Source organism: Chelonia mydas, chromosome 9 (assembly GCF_015237465.2).
Source record: "Chelonia mydas isolate rCheMyd1 chromosome 9, rCheMyd1.pri.v2, whole genome shotgun sequence".
Lineage (NCBI taxonomy): Eukaryota > Metazoa > Chordata > Testudines > Cheloniidae > Chelonia > Chelonia mydas.
The window spans coordinates 73,908,922-73,927,834 of record NC_057855.1 but is presented as its reverse complement, the minus strand read 5'-3'; the positions used below and the strand labels follow the sequence as shown (position 1 = coordinate 73,927,834).

At 39.8% G+C, this 18,913-nt stretch overlaps 1 long non-coding RNA gene across 8 annotated transcripts in view; it reads right to left on the bottom strand.

The window, feature by feature from the left end:
- Window positions 1–18,913, bottom strand: part of LOC119567118 — a 155,656-nt gene that overhangs the window by 42,939 nt on the left and 93,804 nt on the right. For all 8 annotated transcript variants that reach the window (XR_005226894.2, XR_006283801.1, XR_005226893.2 and 5 more), the window contains one exon: window positions 4,185–4,249. This is a non-coding gene — a long non-coding RNA (uncharacterized LOC119567118). The remainder of the gene's footprint in view (window positions 1–4,184; window positions 4,250–18,913) is intronic.

The window sequence follows — 18,913 nt, the reverse complement described above, 5'->3', positions numbered from 1 at the left end:
AGTTTAACATCCATGCCCCTCATGAAAGTTAACCTTATGGTGTTTACAAAAACTCAGCATGCACATTTTAAACCTAACCCAGAAAGAATAATCACAAAAGAGAATCACCTTTACAGCCACATTTATGGGTCCTTATTTACAGATTAGACAAATTTTCACAGGGGATTCTAACAGATATACTGGTGAGCCCTCCAGTGGGAAAAACTGGGTTGGGAGGGGGTGTCACAAATAGGAGGTGTGCTATTAATCCAAACGGAAGACTGAAATTTTCCCACAAATAACAACAATAATGTGATATGTGGAACATTTTCCATTTCTCCCTTCACCTAGAAGATAAATCCAAGTCATTTTGCTATCTTTAAAGTCATGTGAGACGCCCCAGACTCATTTTGCAACCTCACTTGTATATTCAAGTGCCACCTCCTCTGACCACCTTCATTTCTATATGCTCCCACTGTCAGTTCACCTGGATGCTAATCTGTGAAAAAATATTTATACTAAGCAACAAAGACCCACTTTTACAACCTCCCTCTCCTGACTAAAAGAGCTTTTGTTTCTCTTGATTTTTTTATTAGTGTTTTTAGAGTTAATAAAAATTATAGTATTTACAGCAGGTGGTACCAGTTATGTCAGACTAAATGTAGTGTGCTGAATGAAACAAGTCTAGTATTAGAAATATTACTATTAATTATTGCCAGTGGGGATAGGTAACACTCTGATTTTCAAAAACAACCATCTGTCTGCACTACACTCCATGTATATACGCTTTCCCTGAAACATGGTCCATGGAAAGGACATCCCAGACTTTCAGGAAGTACTTATCTATTCATAAAGATTATTGGAAGAGCATATTTACTGAAGAATAAAAGCAAACTATTAATTCGGTATCACTCAGCCATTTGCAAGAGACATGCTTGAAAGAAGGCAACAGAGGGGCAGATTCTACCTTTGGATATTCATAAGCAGGACACATTCACTTAAATGGCCATGCAATGAAAAGATTTTTTGCATAGTATTTTCATAACATTCAAGAAAACCCTCTAAAGAGATCAACGATTTCTATCTTAAATTCCTATAAAACTGTAGAAATTGATGTCATCAATTTATTTAAAATTGAAGTTCCAAGATTAGGAAAGAGGTTAAAGCAAATTAAATTACTCTTATTCCCCTTTTTTTTCTCAGAATTCCTTCCAAAAACGTATAGGGGTGATACATGTTGTAAAAGATCCATGTCAGAGTTTTCCTGACATTTACAGATGATGTCAGTCAACGTTGGTATTGAAAGACTGACTTTATTTTGTTGTTTGTACCTATGATTGAATTGACTCATTTTGTGAGATTATAGAAAATGTATTATATGATCATATGTGCCTGATGTCCCCTAGAGACCCTATGGAAATGAGATGATGCATTTCATAAGGTTGTCTTGTCAAGATAGATTGTACTAGCTAAATAAATAAACTGCAGTGTGTGGTTTCACTGTGCACTGTTAACTTCTGCTTACATGATTTAAAGGATGTTACTATGAATATCCTAGGTTGCTAATGTAAATGATGGAGAAATCATAGGTCAATCACATAATAATAAATATTAGCATAGGTTTCTCAAGGCCAGAAATGGCTGAAATTGTAATTGGAATTATAATTTTACTCTTGAATTATGGGATGTTGAAAACACTCAGAACACTTCCTGGAACTGCTCCATTAAAGCCAGGCAGTCTCAAGTTCTGTTTTTTTTTATTGTTCTAGAAGCCACATTACCATGTTATAACAGGTATTTTCGTATCTTTGTACACTTGAACATTATGTTGTATTCATTTATATTGTATATTGACTTGTAGAGGACTGATACATAGCAACTGCCATACTGGATCAGACCAGAGGTCCACCTATTCAGCATCCCAGCTCCCACAGTAGCCAAAAGTGCAAAGGGAGGTGCACTTTATAGTTCCTCATAATTCTCTGTTGCTAGAACAAAGTATTTAACATAATAATCAATTGTAAGCTGCTTCCACCTCACCCAGCAAAATAAAGTGCTCTCAAAATGCACTCCTGTGATCACTGATGCATTACATTTGATGGAAGGCTGGTCAAAACAAGATGGGGTAAACTGATACACTAACCGTCACTTATGGCACTATTTATCCCACTGCTGAATTGTCCTGGACATGCAGGAAGAAAGATGACACAAGGGATGTGGTTTAACTGGCCACAATCTTATTAATTTAACTCTATTGTGAACTATCCGGCAATAACTTGTATGATATGGGTCACTCTTTCTTCTTTCAATAATACACTCTGCCTGATGGATGGCTGCCGTCAGCCCGCTACCCCTTCCACACCTGTGGCCAGAATATTGTTGGGACCCCACCGCCCACAGTATGATGATTAAAGGGCTAGAGACACTAAAAGCCCCCAACCTCTTTCCCCAGCTTCCCCTAAATTCACTTCCTAGTCTGGTTTATCAGGGAACAGACCATTATTGAACAATTGCGTGCACTATATTGCACCTGTACTGTACCTGCACTGCCAAGGTGAGACAACTTGGATGTCACCTCCTGTTGAACCCCCATGTCTCTGTCCTGTGGGGCAGACAAAAAAAAACCCCACCTTACAGGGAGGGAAAAATTCCTTCCCAGTCCCCAAAAGCTAATTAGCACTATGCCTGCAACAGATCCAACTACACTAATTGCATGGGTGGGAGCTGCTGGTCCAGAGTGTAATGGCACATAGAACTCAGAATAAGGTCTATTATGCCCTCCCCATTGGATCACAGAAGCCAATGGGCTTCATCAGAACTTCTGCCAACTACCCTCCCCCAAACTATGAGAAGTGGGCTCTCAAGAGGGAAGTGAAGTAAGCTTCACTTAAAGGGGCTCCAGCCCTTCCCCCTAGAAGATCCACACAATGATCCCCACCTCTGAAGCTTTGGGGGTTCATTTGCCCCAGAGACTTTCATGGGAGTTGCACCTGTTTATTTCAGGTCTCAATTTTACCCAGCAGTTGGGAAGTCAAATGTTAACACATGAACAATGTTTTTCATAGTATTAGGGCAATTCGTGTATTACCAAAACGATTACCAATTGGTGTATTACCTGCTAGGCCATGAACAAAGTGGACTTGGAAATGATGGCGAAATCATAGCCTCTGGTTACGATAATGCTGACAGAAAAACCATCCTCCTCAGAAGTGGTAAATCCAAGGGTATTGTAACAACCCTGGAATTGCCTATTCAAAGACATTAACATCTTCATGGGAATTGATGCCTTTTGGAGACACACTTTGCTGAAAACACTGCTTATAAAAGACTTTCCACTATAATCTTATCTGTTTTCCTAATATGTAATGCCTGTATCTACTCACTGATGGGTAGTTTATAGATGAACAGGCACATTTTTCTCTGCTGGCTGATTCTGTACCTCTACACAAAGGAACCCAAATTGTCAGTGAACATTTTAACATCGTGGGGAAAAAAGACAAGCAAACAAAAAAAGTAGGTCATAAATTATATAATTGTGTAAGGTAACAGCAAATACAACGACTATGCAAAGCTAGAAATAAAAGTGCAGGAAGGAAATAGCATTTATTTCATTAAGAACCAGACCCTGCAAACCATCCAAGCATTGAACTCAGTGGGAGTGTGGCATGTATATTTGTGAATATTCTATGAAATATACTTGTACATTATAGTCAAATAAGCAGTGGTGAGCTGGAGCCGGTTCACACCGGTTCGCGTGAACAGGTTGTTAAATTTAGAAGCCGGTTTAGAACCGGTTGTTAAAGGGGTGGGCAAACACCGGCCTGCAGGCCACATGCGGCCTGTGGGACCGTCCTGTCCGTCCTGCCTGAGCTCTTGGCTGGGGAGGCTCTCCTGTGAATTTTTACTCACCTGGCGACACTCTGAGCCTTCGGCGGCACTTAGGCAGCGGGTCCTTCACTCGCTCTGAGCCTTCGGAGTACCCTTTTGTATGCTGCCGAAGACCCAGAGTGACTGAAGGACATGCCGCTGAAGTGCTGCCGAAGGCTCGCAGCGACTGAAGGAACTGGTTCTTCAGCTTCTGGCAGCTTATCACTGGAGTTACTTAATCAGATAGCATGATGTCTTTCTTTCAGCCATGTTCCAAAATGGTTTAATTAAAGGATACTCAAAAAGAACAGATAAGAGTGTCGTTTTGACACACTTACATGACTAGCAGGTATCAGAATCTTGTAAATCAGGTCTGTTCATTCTCACTGGGATCCATGTTATTCTGTGTAAAAGGAGAAAGATTACTATGTTATAACAGTGGATTTAAAAACTCCATACAACCTTCCACACTCTTCCAAAACACTGCCCTCCAGTACTTTCAATATGTCTTTTTTCTAACGTCATTCAAGATCAACAGGTTTTTTTATGACATGGTCTATTTAAGACTTGCATAGGGCTGAGGTGTGTACATTTTCCTCAAAAGCTTTACAAATTTCATCCAGGTCTGGCGGCCTATACTGTTGACCTGAGTACATTCATTAGATGGAAGAAGAATCTCTGAGGGAATATCCCAGATAGTGTATCTGTCCTTGTTGTCAAAGCTTCCCTGATAACTATGTCCATTTTTTCTACAATTTAAGCCATGTGTGGATTGACTACATAATCCTTGCACTGAAGCCTTGGGAAACACTGCTGGTGATGCTCCTGGCAACCTGTTAATCTAACTAAGCATACAAAAGGGTACTAAATTAATGTATAATACAGGTATGTTAATAGAAAGCTCCATAATTGTAATTTGCTCATTTAGGGCGTGATCTAAGGGCTACTGAAAATAATTGAAGCCTTTCCATTGATTTTAATGGGCCTTACATCAATCCCATATTCCTCTCTCTAATCCATGTTTGTTTCCATGCAGTATTGTACTGACATAGATCATGAGTTGCGTGAATTATAGTATGTACAGGGTTCACCACTTATTATACACATGCCAAACACTATGAAATCAATGCAACTTAGCAACATAAGTAAAAATTAAAAAAATATTAGGTCCTAAATAATTACCTGCTTTAAAATCGGTTAGGTCAAAAAGTGAGGCAGCCTTCCTGTTTATCATATTCTAATACAACATCATTGTATTTTAAATATCATGAAACCCAAATGGAATTTTTCATAATTTTCTCATCTCTGCTTGTAGTAATTCAACAAAAATGATATGGAAGTGCCTTGAAACCTCCTAAAAAAGCAGCATTTTTCCTAATTTGAACAGATGAAGAAATATTTCAACCCAAGCTCAGCAAGGGATAACAGTATTACAGCCACTGCATGGGGAATTTTGCCACTCATAATTCTAAATCCTTCGCAAACACTTTATTGCTATAAGGTAGCTAACACCAGCCTCTACACAACAGGACATCCATAGCATTAACCATGAGAGATAGGCTTGCAGAAAGAAACTATAGCAAAGTAATTGTAAATCTCTAATGATGCATAAAACCAAGCTGAATTGGTCCTGAATTTTCAGCATAAAAGAAATGAAGCATCAGAAGAACCAATTCTGGTGTCAGTATAACATACTGTAGTGTGGAAACTGTTTATGGTATTTGCTGCAGTGAAAATATTCCTACTAAAATGCATCATGCAAGTGATAGGAATACATTAAAAATGCCTGAATGATGCAACTTCTAATGACACTTTATGTGACAACAGGAGCAAAGAATTAGCCAAAAGAAAATCTGATCTGGGCTACACAATTTGTCATCATATTTTCTGGTCATAGCCTGTATCTGGCAGAATTGGTTAGAATTGTTTTTAATTTGCTACTAAGACAATGAATCCAATACTTCCAGTTCTTGCCCTATTGTCAAATGATCTTCCTATGAATATTTGCTCTCCGCTTTTCCATCGTGCAATGAGGTCTTTCGTTCTTCTTTCTCATATCCCGATGATGTCTGCTTTTATTGATTTTATGACTTCCGTATAAGTATTGATGTATGGATCAGATGATAGTGTTCTTGTATTGTGACTTGCAATAAATAGTGGGCTGTTCTTCTAGCCACTTTCCGGTTTTTGTCCTGTGCTACCCCGGGGTGTGAGCATTGGTCATGCTGACTCATGATTCTGTGCTCAGTTTCCTGGTTTATTCTGCTTTGTATGGTTTATTTGGCAGAAGAATTTTGCAGCAGTGCATTCAGGGTGCTGTCCCTTGTGCCCTGTAGCTGTAGTACCCCCCTCCACTTTGGCTGGGTTGCCCTGGAGTAATAGAGGTACATTCAGACTCCCTACGACCCTAGATGCTAGCTCAACACCTTCTCGGCTTGGTAAGACCTGCCAGAGCATACGCTCCGAGGTAATTTGTTGTCAAACCCTGTTCATCCCCACACCAACACTGAGGTAGGGAGGTAGGATTTTGTGTAAAATATTGCTCCATGATCATATACCCAATGAGGAGATCAGAAGACGTACAGAGGTGACCGATGTAGTGCAGGCCATGTATGACGCAAAGTGAAGATGCGTGGGTCATGTAGTTCACAGGCAAGACAATAGGTGGGCAACCCGCATCAGTGACTGGATCCTGAGAGACCACAAGCGACCACTGGGTAGACCCACAACGTGCTGGGCCGATCCCATGACAAAACTCTTTGGCCAGAAATGGAAAGGACGTGCTGGAAACAAAACAGAATGGTGTGGCGTCGACTTGCGTTTGTGGAGGGACGGACGAGGAAAGCCGGACAAAGGTGACTAAGACACCTTCATTGTGCTGTCAGATGTTTCAGTAGAAGTTTTCATATTACTTTGGGCTAGATCATGGCATTTATTCCACAGCCCTGCATAGGGAGCAGCATGGAGCTATGCCACCCCAAGAGGGCACTAGGAGAGATTGTACTGCAAGCAAGTGCATTCTCTCCTGAGGCCGCTTAGTGCACAAACTGCATCATCCATCGAACTGGCACAACTCCCCACAGTGCACTGGCCCTCTCTGCAGGCTACTGTAGAGGCCCAGAGTCCAACCACCACACAGTCGCTTTGGCACAATTTGCCTGGCAGTGTGAAGAAGTAGGAGCAATGTGTGCATGTGCTCCCCACAAAAAAGAGAAACTGCTATTGTGGGAGGCCCTGGCATGACTGCATAAACATGGGTCTGGGCTCTCCTTGCTGGGCTCTTCCCACCCATATACCCCCATGATGCCCGCACAAGAGCCATCAATATCTAGACCATAAAATAGAATGTGACTGTTATTTGACTGTTACAGTGCCTGCTCCAAGTTCTAAGCACTTCGCATTGTACAAACACCTCGTAAACCATTTTAAAACTGCATTTTAAAATACCATATTATGAATTACTGGCCTCACAAAACCGTCACAACCAACTTGACTCATCCCAGCGACCACACCACAAACCCACTGGGGCCTTCCTCCATCAATCCACCACTATTCTGAAAGTCTGTATGGAAAGATGAGCTTTGCAGAAAGCTTTAATGCTGGTGAAGGATGCCAGACTGATTATCCTGAAACTGGAAGTCCTCTACTCATCTACAGATCCGGAACAGCAAAGGCAGTAGCAATGCAAGTTTCCCTGCCTCACCTATATGCTTAAGCATGGCCATGGATAGAACAGCTTTTGAGGTGAAAGGGGTGTTTTGATTCTTTGCATCTCAAATCCAAGCCTTTCTACAGACACTGCCAAGTGGTACCAAATGGGACAATGGTTTTGGCAGCTGTCCACTGAGAGCTAAAATGGACACCACCAAAACTCTTGTTCTTTTTTTATTTTTTTAATAATTTCACAAATCTCAGAGCCAGACATCTGAAAAGTAGGACATATCAACACAGTGTCAAAATCTATAAATGCACAGACTTGAAATCTGTATGTGCAAATAAAAAAAATGGGGTATTAGCAATTAAATAATCATCTTGATGGAATGCATAAGAGAAACACATTTATCCATAATATGCCGGTGGCATTGTATACCAGTTTCAGTATATGATCTCTTGATGTCTTATTGGAAGGACACCTAGCTACAGCGAGGAAAGCAGCTAATATTTATCATTTTTATTCTTTAAAATATTAATAATTTCTCCCATTAAAAATAAGTGAGCAAAGTGACCCACTGAGGCTTTGTATAAGTCACCGAATATGGTGTACAGTATCTGTGTACAAATATTATACCATATTTATAACCCCTGCAAAATTCTGCTTAATAGAAATAAAATATAAAGAGTTTAGCATGAGATCTTTAAAAATGCTTGGCATTGGCCTAACGCTGCTCCCATTGAAATCAATGATAGTTGCACCATTGATTTCAGGGGACAGAGAGTTAAGATAATGCTAAAAAGTGAGGAAATTCAGTTTCCCAAAGACATTGATTGTCCCCCAGCCCTTGCACAAATACCTACTAGAGGCGGAGAAATTGATTCAAGAGAAAAAAAGATGTAGCGACAGAGGAGTGAACCAGTTCAGCTTAAGGACCAGAGTCAGAACACTTTACATACATTGGTGGACTGTTAATCACACTGACTTCAGTGTGACTGAGGGGTTCAAAATCTTGCCCTGTACAATACATACCTTCAACTCCAATCTCAAACTACCTCCTCATTTTTAGATGCAAACTAAAATCAAATCAACCCTCTTATAAGTTTCTGAAATGTCTGGATACATATTTTCCCCACTTGCATCCAAGCTGGGAATGGAATCAGAGCTGGTAAAATGCCACAAGAAAAGCTTCCACCTGGAACCCAAAAAGTACTTGACTTTCAACCTTCCTACTCAGGACATAGAGGTTCAAATAGTTTTGGTAAGCATCTGAAGTTTGGGATGATTGTCCAAGCCAAACACAAATGCTAGACCTTTTATCTCTCCCTACCTGAAACCTTTGCTCACCCGTTAAACCAAATCAGAAGCTTCTAGAGGCATGAAGGTCTTTTGTGCTTGTTTGGAGGTCAGAACGGTCATCCCTGCTTTGAAGAACTAGCTCTGAGAAGTTACTTTAGGAGGAGGGTTTGGTGTATAATACTTACCGTACATCCATTCCAACTCAACCCACCTATGTGGTGACATAACATGGGCCTGCTTGCCACAAGAATGGAGCATTAGAAGAGGGCCATATTTATGCATTCTACATTCCACAGCAAACTGACACTTTTAAAAGACATTAGAAAGTTGCTGTCTTAACAATCTCTATGGCCTTGGAGGTTTCTATGGGTATTAGTTTTGGAAAAGAGTCCAGTCTACTTGAACGGCTATTCCTAGGATCTCATAAAGCCAATGAGACTCCATTTGATACCTCTATAATTCAGAGATACCTCACATTTTTCCAATCAATTCAGGCCATCTCTAATTAAATTGAAACAAGAAACTAAAGTGAGACGAATGGTTTATCGCTGCTTCAATGCCTCTCTACATTGATTAATAGATAAAGAATTCATACTTCCACCAAATTAGTTGACAAACTCAACTGTAATTTATTCCTTGTACAGGATGATCTGCAAGCACAATATGCTGCCACTGAGGCTCAGCTTCTGCTCCCTCTAAATATATTTTCTGCTGCTTGGCTGCCCCCACTGGGTACTCTTAACCCAGCAAATGCTGCCTTAGCATTCTAAGTTCCTCCACACAGCTTTTCTTTCAAAATACAGCAACAAAGGGTTTTTCTTGCATATCATACCACTATTTGTCAATCCGGTTCATATCCACAGGGGTTGTACTGGACCCATGGCTACTCCTGGGTGCTCAGACTGTGGTTGTACTGAAGAGTGCATTTCTCCATCCACACTTGGTAAGGTGTGTGGCATAAATCTCTGGTTTCAGATCTGAATTACGCTACACGTACCCGTGCCTTTCTCGCCTCGGTGTCAGACTACTGCAATACGTTCTACTGGAGACTGTTCAGAAACTGAAGCTAACCCAGAATGTGGTGGCCTGCTTGTTCAGTAGAGCACTACATGGGAAGCAGCTTCTTCCACACCGGTCACCTATAGGTTTCTAGGTAAATTCAAGGTGTTGGTACTGACCTTTAATACCATAACTAGTATGGATCTGGGTTACCTAAGAGACTGCCTCTCTCCTCGTGCCATACAACTGCGCTTGTGATCAGCAAAAGGCACTTGAGCTGGAGCTCTCAAATGTGATCCTTTAACTTGGAGGATGGGACTGGGTACAAATTGGGTGAGATAGCAAAGTAAAAGTATTGGCACTGAATCTGCAGCTGGACATGGATATAAATTGCTTAATCCGATTAATTGATTATTGTGCACTTTGAACTTTATAAGGAACACCCAGAGTTTAGGATAGACATTTCTGCTACCTGTGTATTAGAAATGGAAATCGATCATTGAAAACATAATTTAATTGTGCTTCTTAACTAGAAATTGAGATACATGCATTTCTCTCTTCACTCTCCTCCCTGCCATTTAATATATCCAGTGTTACATAAGAATTTGCTTTGAATCCCCAGGCAGAGACATGATGCCAAGAACACATTGTCAGTAAAACAAAACAAAACCATTTCATGTCCCTGCTGAGTTCACATACACGTTGTTAAGAAGGCAGATTTTTGAATTAACCACCCTGATCTGGTCATTGTGTGTTTAGTCACTGCTGTCATAACAGGTGTCCAAGCATCCTTTACCCTTTGTGTCACCCTTTTGTTTTGTTTTGTTTTGTTTTCCCAGAACTTGTCAAAGGCCTCTGCTGCCTTGCTGTGGTGGCTTTGCTGTTCACTCCAACGTGGCCCAGTTGTAGGCCCAGTATTTGTTGCTTTAAACAATCCCTTCTGTGCATCCTCCAGGGCTCATGCATTTTGGAGTAACTGTCCTTGACCTTAAGTGTCACCAATTTTTCTTTAAAATCTGCCATTCGCCAGCTCATCACACTTTACATGTTCTACCAATCAGCAGGAAAACACCGGTCTTTTGTTAATCTCTCTTTGCCTGTCTCTTTCTCCATCTTTCTTGCAATCTCCATTTGTCATTTCTTCTAGGTACTGTAAGGTATTTTGAAACAGTTTGATTCTGATTCTTTTATCAGGGCCAATCTTACTCCAACATCGATCAATGGCATAATGATTCATTGACTTCAAAAGGGCAGGACCATTTCATAATTTTTGTCCCAAGGCAAACTAAGATTGGACTCTGCTACTTTCAAACAATTTCCACACAGTCTTTTGATCTTTTTGTTCTTATTTCTTTGCTGGCATGCTAAAATCATGTTTGAGAATGATGCATAAGCTTTATATAATTGGGTCCCTGTCCTGCTCCCATTCAACACAATTCAATTTTTTCCACTATACCATCTATGTTGCTGGGTCTGCTTTCCATTTATTGGTGTCTAACATTTATTGATGACCTCTGGAGTTCAAAATACTGGTTTTTGTTTTGTTTTTTAAGTTCTTAAATTATCAGTAACATTTTTTACAGTATTGGAGTATATCTGATGCCTTATCTCATAAAACAACACCTTTTTTGGATTAAATCATAATTTCTCTGGTTGGAAAAAGTACCCACTAATAGCAGTGTTGATTTTTCCCTAGGGTCTTCAAGGAATTTGCTATAGCTTCAGGGCAAAATTTCCATAACGGGAATCTAAATTTAGGATTTTAAATCCATATTTAGGCCATATTATATGCCATATTTAGGCACCTGCTTTTCAAAAGTGCTGAGCACCAATTAGGTCACATTGATTTACAAAGGCTGACAAAAGGAAAATTAAAGTCAAAGCCAAATATGTAAGCAAAATGAATCACTAGACACCCTGACAAAAATGAGAAGAATTCCCAGGTTTAGAATGGCAATGATATTCCTGTTATTTTGAACTGGAGTTTAAAGCATGGACCCTCTATATCAGGGGTTTAAAGGCACTAGTGTGGACCTCATATTTTCCATAGCATGGGCCTCAAGGACCACTTCTCAACCAATATCTGATAGCATGACGTCCCTGTGCCAATTACAACAATTGCTTATGTGCAAAACTAGTATTAAGATATTAATCTATTTTAGCCGCTTTTCTTGTAATTCTACAGTTGGAAGCAAGGAGAAGGCGCCAGTGTCATGTGACCTTCCAGATCCCCATGGGTCGTTAGTGATTTGGAGAATCTCTGATCTATAGTATCACACTTCACAACTCTGATATAATTATTGTCTGCCCTGTTGCGCTAAAATGACTATAGCCCCTGCTGCCCTGCAAGCAGAGCCAGGGATTCCTTTCCTCTCTTTACTTATTCTTCTTTTCTGCATTGCACTTGTTCTTCAGAGGTTTGCTGACTTGTTCTTCAGTGGTTTTTCTTGTTCTCTCTCATACGATGAGTAAAGTGCACAACAGCCATAGTTTCACTTCATCACAAAGTCATATGACTGCCTGTAAGTCTTTCGAAATTTCAGCCCTAACCTGGAAACTTCATGTGAGCGGGAGAACTGCAGCACCCATGTGCAGACTCTGACTCCAGTTTGATCATTAGCAGGGTCAGGGCCTTAATAGCATACCTACTTTCACAGATGGTAAAATTCAGCTTTCCCGCAGTTGTATACTGGGTTCGCGGAATGGAGAGACTTACAACAAATATCAGGAAATAGTATTTAAAGACAGATGAACAGTGTTTCTTACAAAATATGGAAGCTAGAAATGAGTAACTTCTTGAGGCATACTCTAGTCTAAAATCTGTAGTGCAAGACAGACTAATAATTACAATTATTTTAGAAATGAATCCTCAGATTTTGGCCCATTTGTGCTTTAATCGCTTTAATGTATTGCAAAAATACTTCTCCAGAAAGCCTTTGATAAAATGGGGAAAGCCATGAAGTGCCAGATATATTTCTTTCCCAAATTGCTTGCCTTCTGAACAGCAGTTTGATTGACAGTATAACATTGCTCCAGAGTGAGAGAAAGCAAGGGTGTTGAACTGGTTCTCTGCCTTATGCTGCAGTTCTATAAATGCAAAGACTTGATGTTCCATATAATTAACCTCTTTCTATTCAAGGATCTGGAAAATATGGTTGTGTTGGAGTCCCGCAACTTAAAGTTCAAGACCTTCATGGATGAAACAATATTTTAGAGCATCAGAACTATATAAAATCCTTATCAAAAACTGTCAGAGTTATAATTACCAGTAGGTTTCAGTCAATAATTGTTAGAATTACTGATGGGTAAGCAGCAACACTTCACCTGCAATTCTTTCACGAGGATGAGAAAAGCAGCTGGAAAGAAACCATAACAAGAATCTTGTGGAGCTCAGAGAAATGTGATGTATAAAGAGATTATTATTTCCTGTGGATATTGATGATAAATGAACTGGATTTTGTGTGAATAAGAAATATTGTTACCTTCTAAACCATCTGAACTCCCTACATGTCAAAGTAAAAATCTTTCCTGTCACATGTAAGGACTCAGCACAAGATAAATACTAAATATCTGGGTCACAAGTAATCAAAAGTAGAAAATTCTTCTTAAGTTCTTTTCATTTAATTAATCCTTCCTGCAATTTTATCAATGCAATGGAACATTGGTTAGTGCAGAGGGTGTTTTATGCAATAAATTCATCCATATCAAAGGAGCTGTAAGAAGTATTAAGTAGCAAGATAAATAAACAAAAGGCAAGGTATGTTGATCATCTGGTTGAAAGCCTGCCCCAGGGGATACCCATATCTGTAAATCAGTTACTGTAGTTGGTCTAATCATAGTATGTCATAAACAGGTAGCTTTCTTTCTTAATCTTTACCTAGCTTATATAGCTTACATAAAACATGAAACATTCAACTGTAAAACAGCTAAAACAATAAGGGCCGTAGGGGCACCATTAGAAAGATGTCCCACATGAAGCTGATATTTTAGCTAATTTATATGATAACACTTGCATAAGACATGACTCTTTCATTTAAGTATTAGAAAATTGGTATTTAGTGGCACAGATCTGTCAGCGTGATAAGACACATGGCCAGTAATTCTAAGATGAGGGGAAAGCAGCATGAATGGACAGATCATGCTTACTATTAAATACAGAAGAGACTGATGTTTGGAAAGGCAGGATGTACCCATGAAATAACCTTTAAAAGCTTTTGTTGACATGGGATGCAGCTAGAGATGTTACCTGGCTTTTCACAATGCCACAAACATTCATTGCTAATGAAAAAGAGACCAAGAAAATCAAGAAAAACATTCAAATAGCCCATGAAGATGAAATATGGGGCCAGTTTCTGCATTGATGTACACTCCACAGAGCTCCTTTTAACTTAAGGGGGATTGCACAGGGTGCATATCATTGGAGATCTTGACCTATCAAGTCCAATCAGCAAAATGCCAGGTGGCAGCAGGCCCCCAATTGCAGAGGGACCAGCCACAAAAACACACTCCAAGCTCTCATGGAGACTGCACACCACTTAATCAACCAATTGCAACTTCAAATAATGACTTCACATTCTCACATTCATTCTAGCGTGAAAAACTTTCACACAAAAAGCTTTTTGAGTATCTTTGTACAACAAAACATTCAAAGAAGTCACACTATCTCCGAGCAGAGGAAGAGGCTGAATTCAAAAGGTAAATTATTCTTTGATAATTATTCACTCAGCTCTAGTCTGAACTGTGCTATTTATCCATTTTAGACTCTAACCCCCTAAGGGAAGGACCACCATCTTCCACTATGGGCATGTACAGTAGAGTTCCAAGCACACTGATGGTGCGCATCAAATAATAATATAATATGTTTAAAACTATTGGCCTTACACAGAAAACTCTGAATTTACATTATTGATTGTCTTAGACAGAATAACTTGCACTTATGTATGAATACAAATCCATTTGGTAATTTCAGAGCCATCGGGCTATGTATGATTTTACATATTTATCTGCTTAATTAGACACTCAAGTTCAAAATATTGCAATCAGGATCTGTTACACTCCCTGGAGAACACTGGGCTCCTTGAGATATGGATTACAATAAACCAATATGTAGTATTTTCATTTTAACAATATAGTCGAGTTCAAATATTGTTTGTGTTATTTAAATGGGAGACTGACACCTTTGGGAGCAGATCGTCAGCTGGCGTAGATCAGCATAGCTCTGTCAATGCCAATGGCACTATGCCAGTGTACGCCAGGTAAAGATCTGTCCCATTACCTTCTGATGAGCAATCTGAAATTTCAAAAGGTAGAAATCATCTCTCAGCTTGAATATAATTAGAAATATAGATTTAGTTGACATATTTAGATGAACAGGTGTGTGTGTGTGTGTGTGTGTGTGTGTGTGTGTGTGTGTGTGTGTGTGTATCTATATATGACTTAAAAAAATTAGATTTCTGGAATATCCCGAATGGGTGAGGTTTTGTTCTTTACACCACCATGACTAAATAAATACAACGGAACAGAAAATGCCTATCCCTAATGTGAGATAGATTACAGCATTTTGTGACATGAGACATGCATGTCAGTGAAATGGCAGGTACATTTTGGATATGGCTTATCACCTAGCCTGTACATTTCAGTAGCAGAGCGGTGTCACATCCTACGACCAAGAAGCACATGTATATGTGCCCTTCAATTCACTAACCTACATGACACATAATATTGTAATTCTGACTGTAAAATGCTGTAGAAGTAAAAGTTGGATACTTTGAGACTGATTCTGCTCTTAGTCACACTTGTAAAAATTAGGAGTAACTCTGATGGAGTCAATAAAGTTACATCAGTGTCGACTTGGAGTTACGGAGATCTGAACTGTCCCTCTGTATTTAAAGGTGTTGAATAAGAGTCATCTAATAATTTTTTCAACATATTTTCAAATATTTTGAGTACATTATTTGACAATACATTTCTTCATTATTCACCCAGCTATATAGTTAAGTGGGATATATTTAGAAACTCATTTGTACTATGAATATGGCAATATTTTCTCAAGTAAATTATTAAGTTATTTTTCCTATTATTCACCCAGTTCTAGCTGTTTCTTTTTTTTTTTTTTTTAATTTTGTACTTTCAGGTTCCTTGGTAAACATGCAATGAGTGAATAGAAAATCGAGACAGAGAAACTGGTCTCAAAATGGCCTATTCTCAGCTGTACGGTGGCCTATAGCACAAAGCAACTACAATGCCATCCAGCGGAGGCTCCTGCCCTTCATAGTGGAATTCTTGATTGGTGCAGGAACAGAATAGTGGCTGTATATATATATATATATATATATAAGGTTAGGGCCCCCCCAAGCCAAGGGCTCATTAGGCTGATGTGACCAAGGCACATCAGTTTTCATGGTCATCGGCACACATAGGAGTGATGTGGCCAGCACCACGTCTGACTGCACTGGAAGTGGTATTCCAGCAGGCAAGCAAGTGAGACCTGGGCTGTCAACCTTCAGGATCGTAATCCCTTCCCCAGTGCAGGGAGCATGATTAGAGCTCCTCAGTTGACAGAATGACCCATTGCAGATGGCATAAAGTAGACCAGCCCCAAGGGTGATGTAATTTATGGCAGCGGATTGCCCAGCAGCTGAATGGCCCCAGTAGCAGGGTGGCATAAATGTGGCCCAACCTCACCACTGCACCCCACATTCTGCTGTGCCTACAGCCCAGGATCAGACTGAGTATTTTTTGCTCTATGTGGATATCAGTTAAGATTCTGAGTCCATTTTTTGTGATACATTTTGAATTTCACTTTTCACTCTGGGATTGATTACATGATGGAATTCACACAGCTGAAATGTTTTCCTCTGGTTTGCTTGGTTGGCTGCACCTAATGCACATGCTCCGGATAATCAGAGGAAGAGGCTGCATTTATATGCATCTTCAGCTTCCTTGTGAGCCTTGGTAAAATATTGTGTTCTAAAGACTTTTTTAAATTGTATATACATCACTAATTACAGATATAAATGCTCCTTGCATTGACTTGCAAATACATTTACTTATTACAACATTTAAATTGCTTTTTATAATTTGAGAGTTAGTTATTTTATTTTGGTGTCAATCAAAACCTTGAAATGCGTACTTAAAGGTGTATGAATTAGTTTGGAATAGGAGCTACAGATTTTTCCATCAGAAGCATTAATGAGTTAATAATATTAATGAGTGTCATTTATACACACACTTAAAACTTTATTACATTACAATTGCTAACATGGAGAAAATTGTCATCTTGATACTTTTCTAAACTTTGAACATGATTCTTAGTTATGCAGAATTAATAATTATGCCGTAGTAATACTTACATAACTACATGCTCAAACTTACACCCTTAAATGAAAAAATGAGGGAATGCAGGCTTATGTGGTGAGGTCATGTAAAGCGCAGTCCTGACATCTATGTAGGTAACAGAATCCAGCTGATCATGACTGAAGAGAAAAGACGGATAGGCTCACCCAAGAAGAAGTGGTGGGATGTCATAAAGGAAGACATGTTAGCATGTAGAGTGATAGAGGATACGACACGGAAGACTTTAGACAGAGAGGACCCATAGAGCAGACCCCATGTGATGGGATTAATACAGGGAAGAAAAGTTAGGCTTTCGTAACTAGACAATCTTGCAAAATACAGCTCATACACCAATGAGCTACAGCACAGTCTGGTTAATAAAGAATGCACATTGAAACTTCAATCTGTTTTTGTTAAAGTATAAAACCACCTTCAGTGAAAGGGAGGTTTAAGATGTTGTCCTACACCTGGTGAAAACAAATGCCCAAAGTAACCTTCTTCAGGCCCTGCAAAAACCTTTGGGCAGCCTTAAAGGAGGTGATTTGGGGCATGGACGTGGGGGGGTGGGGAATCTCAGCATCTAGGAGATGGAACAACAGACTAATCCCAACATGGCCATAGAAGAGGAGCTGCCACTCTAAAGTGCTACTGGTGTTGCAGCACACACAAGTACTCATGTTGTGTGAAATGTTGGGAATGGCGGCGAAGAAGCCAGAGCCACAGGGAGTGGTAGGGCTGGTGATTACTCTAATGTTAGGCCTTATGTTCCCCCTAGACTAGCAGTTCCCAAATTATGGGCTATGGATCTCCAGTGCTTCCTGGAGCACTTCCAGGGAGTCTGGCGGCTGGTCACATAATTGAACAGAGTTTTCCATGTAAGCAATTCCTGTACTTGCCACAGGGAAGTTATTTGATGGCCAATAGATGAGGAGATGATCTGTGAGACAATTCCTCTATTAACATGGAATCCACATTATGAAAGCTTTGGAGAACCCTTGCCTTAGGCAATTGCCCTAATCAAAATCCCCTGCTCTGGAAGGCATAGTTCAGGTTAATACTGCATCAGCATCATTAGCACCAACAGCAGTGAGATGTTTCCTATGCAGAGACAAAAAGTGGTCTTCATGGGAGAGCGGCTATTTATATACAATGCCAAAGTTGTCAGATGTGAGGTTTTCATCATACATCAGAAAGGGTGAGCCAGGGTATTAACCTTCATTCGTATGCTCTTGAACCATTGGTAAGCAGCAGTGGGTACCAACATTGTCCCAATGGAAAGGATATATATATATATATACATATATATACATATATATACACACAATACACTATCATGGTGGGGTCACTTTTATATATATATAAAAAGTGACCCCACCATTATAGTGTATTGTGCCACAAAAAGTTCTCCAGTTGCTCACACTACAGAACCACAGCATTGTATCCATTGTCACTAAAAAGGATAGCGACCAAGAGGTGGGATGACGTGCATGACCAGGGAGACTATAGAAAAGACAATAAGTACTATCACAACCTCACTGAGACCCTCTTGTTTAATATCATGGTAGCTAAAATGCTTGCACTTTACTTTTTGCCCTTGTCACACATGAAGGAAGAAGGCCTAGGACAGCTGTTGAAATTTGCAATTCCAAGCTGGCAGTCGCTTGGTCACACATTTTTTGCTTTCCTATTTTTCACTATTTTCAAAAGTGCCTCCTGCCATGATTCAACTAACTATGGCCATACAGATTACTGAGAACACCACTGACTATGTGTCTGAGTGGC